Raw genomic sequence first — 11,611 nt, 5'->3', positions numbered from 1 at the left:
TTGTGAGAATAAAATCAGGCCTATGAGGCATTATGTAGTTAAACCATTTTTCCCAGTATGAATCAAATTGTTCCAGCTTATGATTAACAGATGCTGTTATCTTCTCCATTTTGTAAATGCCCATTGTAATTTCCATCCATGTATTTAAAGTTGGGCTCTCCCGTGATAACCATTTCCTAGTAAGAGTCTTTTTACCAGCCACCAACAGTATATTCATTAAATATTTATCTCTTTTCAACCATTCTTGAGGTATATATCCAAAATACATGGTCTTACTCTCTAAGGGTATTTCACATTGAAAGATGTCTTGTAGGGCATTGTGTATCCCCCTCCAATAGTTTTTGATAACAGGGCAGTCCCAAAAAATACGATAATGATTTGCATTTTGATTTCCACAATTTCTCCAGCAAACAGGGAGGTTATTATCATAATGGGATTTCTGAGAGGGTGAAATAAAATATCTTATCAAGTTTTTCCATCCAAACTCCCTCCATTTCTGTGAACTGGTACACTTCTATTGATATCTCCATATCGTTGTCCATTCTTCCTCAGATATAATTATCCCTCCTTCCTTCTCCCACTTTGTTTTAATGTATGAAGTTGAATGTGTTTTAAGATTTGACAACCCCTTATACATGCTTGAAATGATTCTACTACCATTATCTGAATTATATGCTTTTCTAAAGAGCTCTATCAAGCATGTATTTGCCTTGGTTACATTTTTAAGCATCTTATTAACATATTGTCGCATCTGTAACTACCGATAAATATCTTGTTTTTCTAATAAGTGTTTCTATTTAAGCATTTCAAAACTGAACAGTGTTCCTTCTTTCATTATGTTGCAAAGAACTGTCATTCCTTTAGCAGTCCAGTCCTTAAGTCTAGCATCCAATTTATTTGGTGTAAAATCCGAGTCATATGCACACCATTTAAGAATTGCAATATCTCCCTCTAGATTATATTCTTTTATAGTAGTTTTACATATTTTAAGAGTCAATTTCACCCATGGGTTATCAATAGTATTTATGTACCTTTGCAGGTTGTTATCAGACAAAATTGCTTGTAAGGGGATGGGAAGTACCCGCTCCTCAATGTTTTTCCATTGAGCGTCATATGATGGGTTGCACCAACATATCACAGCTCTCAACAGTGCTGCAAAATAATAATCTCTAAGAGAAGGCAAGCCCTATCCCCCCTTTTCCTTTGCTAATTGCAAAGTTTTGAGACAAACTCTAGGCCTTTTACCCTGCCAAATATACCTTGATAGCATCTTGTTCCATTCATTGAATTGATTTTGATTAATCTCTATTGGTAGGGTCTGAAAGAGATATAACAGTCTGGGCAGTATATTCATTTTAATAGACTCAATCCTTCAACTGAGACTGAAGAAAGGAATCAGGTTCCATCTTGCCACATCTTCCTTAATTTTTTTATATAAAGGCTGATAATTACATTCTGATAATTTTGCCAAATCTTTTGGCATAATAGTGCCCAAATATTTGAAAGACTCTGTGTGCCATGCCCAGGGGTATTGACTTTCAATTTCTCTTGGTGGGCTATAGTAATATGAAAATAATTCGGTTTTATATATGTTGATCTTGTATCCTGATAATTGACCATATTGTTCAAAGGATTGCATCAAATTAGGTAAAGAGTATGTTGGTTGACCTAGATAGATCAAAATGTCATCCGCATAACAAGCCAATTTATGCGCTGTCCCTTTAATAGTAATTCCCCTGATATCTTCATTTTGTCTGATGTATTGAGCTAATGGTTCCAGATATAACGCGAAGAGTAGTGGTGACCATACACAACCCTGTCTCGTGCCCCTTTCTAGGGTAAGACTATTTGATAAATATCCATTGATTTTAATCCTAGCAGTAGGATTGTCATATAGTGTCTGTATAGTTTTAATAATTGTATCTTGGAAACCAAATCTATGTAAAACTCTGTAAAGAAAATTCCAATTAACCAAATCAAATGCTTTTTCAGCATCCACACTTATCACTATTGCTTTGATTTTTTTTGTATATGATCCATAATGTGAAGTGCCCTTCGTATATTGTCTAGTGTCTGGCGTTGTCGTATAAAACCAGTCTGATCATTACATATCAGTATGGGTAGAAACTCCTCTAATCGTTTGGCCATGATGGAGGTAAATAACCTATCATCTACATTAAGAACGGATATTGGTCTAAATAACCCGCATTCCATTTTATCCTTGCCTTCTTTCGGTATAGCTGAGATTATCACTTCCTTCCAACTGGGTGGCATTTGTGCCTCTTTTAGAGCCCAATTCAGTGTGGGGAGTAAAACAAGAATTAACTCATTTTTGAATTCTTTGTACCACTCTGCTGTATACCCATCTGATCCTGGTGACTTGCTTCATTTAAGCCTATTAATTGTAGCTTTTAATTCAACTTCAGTTATGTCAGCAGTCATCGTTCTATTTTGTTCTTCGCTTAAAGTGGGTAATTCTAGAGAATTCAAGGTGGTGTCAATTTGGGTTATGCTTCCCCCTGGAACTTTGGAATATAGAGTTTTGTAAAACACTCCAAAAGCTTCTTGAATTTCACTTAGCTTATTTTTTTTTTATCATTTTCATTCTTGGGTCCCTAATTCTATGAATTGTATTTTCTGCTATCTTTTTTTTTCAGTTTCCACGCCAGTATTTTCATAGATTTTGATCCACTTTCATAATGTCTGTTTCAGAAACTTTAAGTTTTTCCTGATTTCTTGCACAGCCAAATTATTTATTTCATTCCTAATTCTTTTAATTTCCCCTAATGTATCCTGTGCCAAATTCAATTTGTGTTTTTTCTCTAGTTCCTTCAGCCTATTTCCTAATTCCTCTAATGTTTTATTCCTTATTTTTTTCTTATCTGAAGATATCGCTATACTTTTCCCTCTTAAGACCGCCTTCAGTATCCCATAAAATGGGAGGTGAAACCTCTCCATTATTATTAAATTCTAAGTAGAGACCAATTTCTTTTTTAATTTGTTCCTTAAAGTATGGATCATTGAGTAGACTTGAATTTAGTTTCCAAATAGTATTCTTTGGTTGTAGGTCAAAATCAACAGATAAATATATAGGTGCATGGTCACTTACATCTATTGTCCCAATTCCACAGGTGTTTATTTTGTCTTTTCCAAATGTTATGAAACAGTCTATTCTTGTATATACAGAATGGGGAGCAGAATAATGTGTGTAATCCCTTCTGTCAGGGAATAGGTCCCTCCATATATCAATTAAACCAACATCCTCAAAAAGTGTATTAACTTTCTTATGTAAAGATTTTGTTTCATAGGTTTTTCTATTGGAAGAGCCTAAGTTTGGTTGTAGTTGTAAATTTAAGTCTCCCCCACATATCAGGAGACCTTTTGTTTCCGTTACCATAATATCAGTAATTTTCTGAAAGAAACCAATATCACTTCCCGGGGCTGTGTATATATTCAATAGAGTAACTGAATTGCGGTCTATATTCCCCCTTACCAGAATATATCTGCCCTCTTTATCTCCCATTTCGAATACTTTTTCAAAATTTAGCTTACTTGAGATAAGAATAGCAACTCCTCTCCTATGTCCTGATTTATATGAGGAGAAAAACAGATTAGTGAAGCTCATTCTCTTTAGTTTTTTATGCTCATTATCACTTAAATGAGTTTCCTGTAAATAAACTACATGGGCTTGTTCTTTTTTTCCATTTTGGATAAAATTCTCTTACGTTTGATTGGATTTAATAGCCAATTTACATTAAAAGAAATGAATTTTACCTTGTCCTTAGCCATCTGTATTTATGTCACTATATCATTGAAATTAGAATAAAACTTAATTGATCTACTCCCTGAACAAATAAGAACCAAGAAACGCAAATAATAACAAAAATGGCAACGAATGTGTGATTCCAAGGCTGAGGTCTCTAGTAAATGACCCTGTGTTGAGCTAAAGGAAATGTCTAGCTGTGGGGGATACCCCTCCTACTTGTGAATTGAGGGCCCCCATTGTAGTATTCATAAAAGTCAGTGAACAAATCCATTACACAGAAAAGATTTCCCTGTGTACTCCTCATATATATATATATATATATATATATATATACACACACACACACCACACACACCACCCACCACACCCACACCACCCACACACACATATATATTCACATTTTGGTGGGGATAAAGGAGTAAGTGAGCGAATAAAGAATAACAACTAAGTAATATAAAATCCACATTATAATAAGTATTTCTCGAGATAGCTATCTCACCATGTACTTTTGCTTCTGTTTAGCTTCTCAACATTTTTAAAGTTAGCCAAACCTTATGGCTCTTCTGAAGGGGGTGAGAACTGTCTTTGGGAAACTCCCCATCTCTTCCTGATATATTTCTCTCGGCCTCCTCCCTTCTCAATTCTCACATTACTTCCCAAGCGGTGCGGGATAATTCCTCAGTCAGGCTTTCCCTCGTTTTGGTCATGCTGACGGGCAACCCTCTGGCCTTCATGTCTGTAGTCGCCTCTTCCACTGTCTGGTACAACCGCGTCCCGTTGTCATAAAACACTCGAAGTTTAGCAGGGTACGGAGTTTGAAATCTAATCGTATTTTGCTTTAGTACTCGCTTTTCTTCAGAGTATTCTTTGCGTTTCTGGAGGACCATGGGGGGGGGGGAATCTTGGTCGAAATATATTAATTTATCCTCTAAAAACACTCTCTTCTTACCCCAGGCCCTTCGTAGAATCTCTGCCTTGATGCTGAAGGAATTTAATTATTACTGAGCGTGGCTTTCTATCCTGGGTATGTTTTGGGACTAACGCGCGGTGGGCTCTTTCGACTTCCAGCTTCATAGCTGGGGGAAGATCCAGCGCGTCCCGCAGTAACTTTCCGACAAACCTCGTCATAGACGAGCCCTCCGCTCCTTCTGGAACGTTGTAGATTCTGATATTTTTCCACTGTGATCTCCCCTCCAGGTCAAGCAGTTTACCTTCTTGGTGATGTATGTTTTTTATTGTCTTACTCAGTATCCGTTCCACGTTTTGAACGTGATCTTCCACCTTCTCAATTCCAGTCTCTGCCACCGCTATTTTTTGATTGACGCTGGCGAGCTCTGCCTTAATATCACGGAGCTGCTGCTTTATATCTTTCTGGACCTCCATTATTTCTGTCAGGATTTCGAAGATATTCACCGCTTCGTCTGAATGAGGCCCAGCGTCCGCCTCGCTCACACGCGGTCGGGTCGGAGATCCGCTCGCTGCACTCCTCTCAGACGCAGGCTCCGCAGTGTCGCTTTTTTTATTTCCATTCTTGCCCCTCTTTTCAGTTCAAATATTTTAAAAAATATTATATTTGACGGGTTAACGGGGCTTAATACGCGTTTTTCCGGAGGAGCTAGTGACTTAAGCGGCCATTCTCGACGATGACGTCACCGGGAAACCCCGCAGTCACATTTCCATCTACCAGGACTGGGTCCCTCCATTCTCTCCTGTCCCCTCCCATCCTCTTTATCATCCCCCGCACCACCCTACTTGGGTTGTGTTTCCGATTGAATAGCAATACTTTTTCCAGTGCGTCCTTTTAGCATGTCTGATTGTCCTCCTTACTACTGCCTGAGCTTGTTTGTACTGAATCATATGTTGGAAGTTATGAGTTCTTTTAACCAATTTAAAGGCCTTATTTCTATTTCTCACTGCTTCCTTACAATTATCATCCCACTGTTTTATTACTCTCTTCTTTGTTCCTCCTTTACTTTTAGGTATGGATTCTAATGCAGCTGATATTATAGCTTGTTTTAATATGCTGTCAAGTGTTTCTATGTCCATCTCATTGACCTGACTTAGATATCTATTATTTTTGTCCAGAAACTTCTCCCAATTGTCTTTTTCAAGGATCCATTTCCCACCTATATTCTTCCTGACCAATGAGGCAGAAATATTTATCTTGCACCAGATTGGGTAATGATTATTCCCTACAGTTCCTTCTTGGTACACTAACCACTCACATACTGATGCAATAGAGTTTGATACTAATGTAATATCAAGCACAGATTCCTTACCTGTATTAACATCAATTCTAGTACTACTGCCATCATTTAGGCACACTAAATACTTCTCATCTAGCAACTCCTCTATTACTTGACCATTGATGTCTGGTCTGTCGCTCCCCCATAATACATTATGTCCATTAAAATCACCACACCAAACAACGTTACTACTATTCTGCCCTTCTATCTCCACAAGCTTGTTTACCTATAGCCTTTTGCATGGATTATAATAATTCACAATCACCAACTCTTTCCTTTCAGCCCATACTTTTACTACCACATACTCTTGTTCACTTGCTATACCTAGTATTCTATAAGGAATACCTTGCTTTACATAAGTTGCACGTCCTGCTCCTCCCCACCCCGCTTCTGTCTCGCCTTTCTGCCTCATAACCATATAAAACAAAATCTAAATTAGGTTTAACCAGGTCTCCTGGATACACACAACATCTGACTTTTCTCTCCTACTAGCTATAAACTGCTTGAAATCTTGTCCACTACTAATCAGGCTTATTGCATTCCATTGAAGAAGTAGCATTATTGGTAATATCAACCCACACATACTGTCTCTTGACTTGACTGTACCCTGAGTTCATCATTTACCTCTTCCCATTTTAACCCTATCATACCCAAATGGCGCCCTGCAGCTTTCACAATAATCTGAATCCTTTCAGTTTTAGATTTGATCTCACAAGTTGCATTTACCACTCCTGCTATAAAGGTCACCAAGGTCTTCTCTACCCATGCATTCTTCTTACCTTGCCTTTCTTTAGCTGCCACTTGGTCTTTGCTACATCCTCCCTCATTCATTTTCTTCTGTCCTGCCTCAGCATATCAGATATTTTCCTTCACCCTTATCTTCTGCACCTCCACCTCTTTTTTCACCACTTCACATCCCCAGTATGCTACGCTATGGTTACCTCCACAATTACAGCACTTTGGTCCCACTCCCTCTCCACATTTTCCGTATTCATGTTCCCCACCACACCTTGCACATCTTCTCTTTTCTTTGCACACTTTGGCCACATGCCCAAACTCCTGGCAATTGAAACTCCTTATAGGTTTTGGTATATATTCTCTTACATTGTATCTCAGAAATCCAAAATATAACTCCTTTGGAGGCACCTTATCCTCAAATTCTACCAGAACAGTTTCAGTCTCCCTTTTCTCTGCTCCCCTCGTCATTCTTTTCACACTCTTCACTGAACTATTCCTCACCCTTAAGTTCTCCACTAGCTCCTTCATATTAACACTGAGGGGAACCCCGGAGATCACCCCCTTGCAACCATTGACCCTTTGTGCTCCAACTCTTACAACCCTGGACACTTTGACTTTCCCAACATTAGTCACCTCCATTGCCTTCTCCATCTGCTCTTTAGTTTTACATCCTATCAGCAGGTTTCCATCTCCTAAAATTCTCTCATGGCTCACTTCCCCTACTTGCCCTCTGATTATTTTTGTTAGATTAAGCATATTGATTTTCTTTACTCCCCCTTCCCCCTCAAATCTTACCACTACATTTAGCAATTTTGCCCTTGGGCCCTTCTCAACTTCTCTTCCCTCATTTTCTGATACACCTACACTAGACCCACCTCCTTTCTTTCTCTTCCAACCCATCACCTTCCTATTCTTAGTCCCTCTCCCCTCCTCTTCCCACTCAAACTCTGTGCTGCTGCTGTCACCATCAGTCTCCCTCCCTGCCATCCTATCGGAGTTTGTAAGGAACCGTGTATGAATATCATTCCGAACCTATACAGGCTGTCAGTCGATATTCCCACAGAATGCCCCCCACAACACCCCAGCCACAGCCCAGCAAATAAAGTTGAACCCAGGAGCTATTTACGTAGCCAGCCCAAAATGAGAATCAGGTGCCTCAATTAGAGCACCTAACAGAACAAGGGAAAACTGGAAAACCTGGAATAAGGAACAATGGACCAGACCGTGAACCTGAATGCAAATTTCATGGACCGGACCGTGAACCTGAATGCAAATTTCATGGACCGGACCGTGACAATTAAACACTCTGGACATTCTGTTTGGGACAGGTTTTAGATTACCTCCCATTATGCCATCTCTGGCGGTGTTCAAGGCTTCCCTCATCATATCAGTATCTTCTGCTTCCCAGATCCTTTCTGATGCCATCAAAATTGGCCTTTTCTCCAACTTAGAGTCTCAGCCCGCAGACCATACCTATCTTCATTGCATATTTACTTTGAAACTGATGGCATTATGATCACTACATGCAAAGTGCTCCCCTGCACAAATTTCTGGCCCTAAAGCAGAGCAAGTGTCACACATTCTCTCGTTGGGATTTCTACATACTGATTGAGGAAAAATTCCCAAGTATATTTCACAAGATCTTTCCCATCCAGTCCTTTTACAGTATGGGAGTCCCAGTCAGTATATGGAAAGTTAAAATCACCTACTATAACAACCTTATGTTTCTTGCAGCTGTCTGTGACCTTTTCATGAATTTGTTCCTCTCAATCCCTAGAACTGTTGGGTGGCATCTGATTTAGCCCCATTAATGTGGTCATACCTTTGTATTCCTCAGTTCAACAGATAACATCCTAGTAGATGAGTTCGCTGATCTGTCCTTTCTGAGCACTGCCATGATGTTTTCCCTGACTAGTTACACCACTCCTCCTCCTTTAATCCCCCCCCCCCCCCCGGTCTGTCATGTCTAAAACAATGGAACCCCGAAATATTGAGCAGGCAGACCTGTCCATCCAACCAAGGTGCACCATGGATACAATACCATAAAACCAAGATGAAGTAGCAAATTGGATTAGACATTGGCTTTGTGGGAGAAGAGAGAGATTGGCCATGAATGGCTGCCTCTCTGACTGGAGGCCTGTAACTAGTGGAGTGCTGCAGGGGCCAGTGCTGAGTCCATTGTTGCTTGTCGCCTATATCAGCAATCTGGATGATAACTGGATTAGGAAATTTGGGGATGACTCTAAGATTTGGGATGTAGTGGACAATGCGGAAGACTATCATGGCTTGCAGAGGGATCTGGATCATCTAGAACAAGGGACTGAAAATGGCAAATGGAATATAATACCGACAAGTGTGAGGTGCTGTACTTGGTAGGACCAACCAGGGTAGGTCTTACACAGTGAATGGTAGGGCACTGAGGAGTACGGCAGAACAAAGGGATCTGGGAATACAGGCCCACAATTCATTGAAAGTGGCATCACATGTAGCTAGTGTCGTAAAGAAAGATTTGGGCACATTGGCCTTGATAAATCAAAGCACTGAGTACAGGAGATGGAATGCTATGTTGAAGACGTTAATGAAGCCTAATTTGGAGTGTTGTGTGCAGATCTGGTCGCCTACCTCCAGGGAAGATGTAAATAAGGTTGAAAGAGTACAGAGAAAATTTACAAAAATGTTGCCGGGTCTGGAGGTCCTGATCTATAAGGAAAGATTGAATTGGATGGGACTTTATTCATTGTAACGTAGAAGATTGGGATGAGATTTGATAGTACAAATTGATGAGAGATGTAGACAGAGTAAATGCCAGCAGACTTTTTCCACTGAGGATTGGTGGGACTACAACTAGAGGTCACAGATTAAAGTTGAAAGGTGAAACGTTTAAATTGAATATGAGGGTGTTGAGAGTGTGGAACGAGCTGCCAGCACAAGTAGTGCATGCGAGCTCGATTTCAATGTTTAAGAGAAGCTTGGATAGTGATGGTAGGGGTATGGAAAGTTATGGTCCCCATGCAGTTTGATGGGAGTATGTAGAGAAGGCGGTTTAAAAGGTTTCGGCATGCTCTGGATAGACCGGATGGCCTGTTTCTGTGCTGCACAGTTTTATGGCCCTAAATGTGTCGACCCATTTGCTAAGGTCATGACCTTTCCTACAATATTGAAATATACACAGCTCAGGACATAGAACCATAGAACATTACAGCACAGAAACAGGCCTTTTGATACTTCTTGGCTGTGCCGAACCATTTTTCTGCCTAGTCCCACTGACCTGCACCTGGGCCATATCCCTCCATACACCTCTCATCCATGTACCTGTCCAAATTTTTCTTAAATAGTAAAAGTGAGCCCACATTTACCACTTCATCTGGCAGTTCATTCCACACTCGCACCACTCCCATGTTTCCTTTAAACTTTCCCCCCTTCACCATTAACCCATGTCCTCTGGTTTTTTTCTCCCCTAGCCTCAGTGGAAAAAGCCTGCTTGCATTCACTCTATCTATACCCATCATAATTTTATATCCCTCTATCAAATCTCCCCTCATTCTTCTACGCTCCAGGGAATAAAGTCCTAACCTATTCAACCATTCTCTGTAACTCAGTTTCTCAAGTCCTGGCAACATCCTTGTAAAACTTCTCTGCACTCTTTCAACCTTATTAATATTGTTCTTGTAATTCGGTGACTAAATCTACACGCAATACTCCAAATTCGGCCTCACCAATGCCTTATACAAACTCACCATTACATTCTAACTCTTATACTCAGTACTTTGATTTATAAAGGGCAATGTGCCAAAAGCTCTCTTTACTACCCTATCTATCTGTGACGCCACTTTTAGGGAATTTTGTATCTGTATTCCCAGATCCCTCTGTTCTACTGCACTCCTCAGTGCCCTACCATTTACCTTGTGTGTTCTTGCCTTAGTTTGTCTTTCCAAAGTGCAATACCTCACACTTATTAAACTCTGTATTAAACTCCATCTGCCATTTTTCAGCCTATTTTTCCAACTGGTCCAAATCCCTCTGCAAGCTTTGAAAACCTTCCTCACTGTCCACTACACCTCCAATCTTTGTATCATCAGCAAATTTGCTGATCCAATTTATCACATTATCATCCAGATCATTGATATAGATGACAAATAACAATGGACCTAGCACTGATCCCTGTGGCACACCACTAGTCACAGGCCTCCACTCAGAAGCAATCCTCCACTACCACTCTCTGACTTCTCCCATTGAGCCAATGTCTAATCCAATTTACTACCTCACCATGGATACCTAGCCACCGAATCTTCCTAACTAACCTCCCATGCGGGACCTTGTCAAAGTTGCACCCTGCTCAACCTTTTGATTCCAAACTTTGAGTTCTTAACAACACCTGTCTCCACAACTTCTCCGCTAACTGTTCTGGCCCTCTGGTTCCCATCCCCCTGCAACTCTAATTTAAACCATTCCTCTCCGCTCGCCCCCCCCCCCACCCCTCACCGCTAGGATATTAGTCCTGTTCCAGTTCAGGTGCAAATCATCCATTCCAGCTCCTGCCTTAATTGGAAGACAGCCTAATGATCCAAAATCCTTATGCCCCCACCCCACGCCAACTCTTTAGCCACGCATTAAACTGTATAATCGTTCCAGTTCGAGCCTCACTAGCACATGGCACGGGTAGCAATCCTGAGATGACAACCCTGGAGATCCTGCCCTTTAACTTTGCACCCAATTCCCGGAACTCAGTTTGCAGAACCTCATGACTCTTCCTACCTATGTCATTGGTAACTACATGGACCACGTCCTCTGGTTGCTCACCCTCCCACATAAGAACGCCGAGGGCTCGACCCGAGATGTCCCGTCCTTAGCACTGGGAGGC

The sequence above is a fragment of the Hemitrygon akajei genome, chromosome 26 (assembly GCF_048418815.1).
Source record: "Hemitrygon akajei chromosome 26, sHemAka1.3, whole genome shotgun sequence".
Lineage (NCBI taxonomy): Eukaryota > Metazoa > Chordata > Chondrichthyes > Myliobatiformes > Dasyatidae > Hemitrygon > Hemitrygon akajei.
This window is presented reverse-complemented; position numbering follows the sequence as displayed.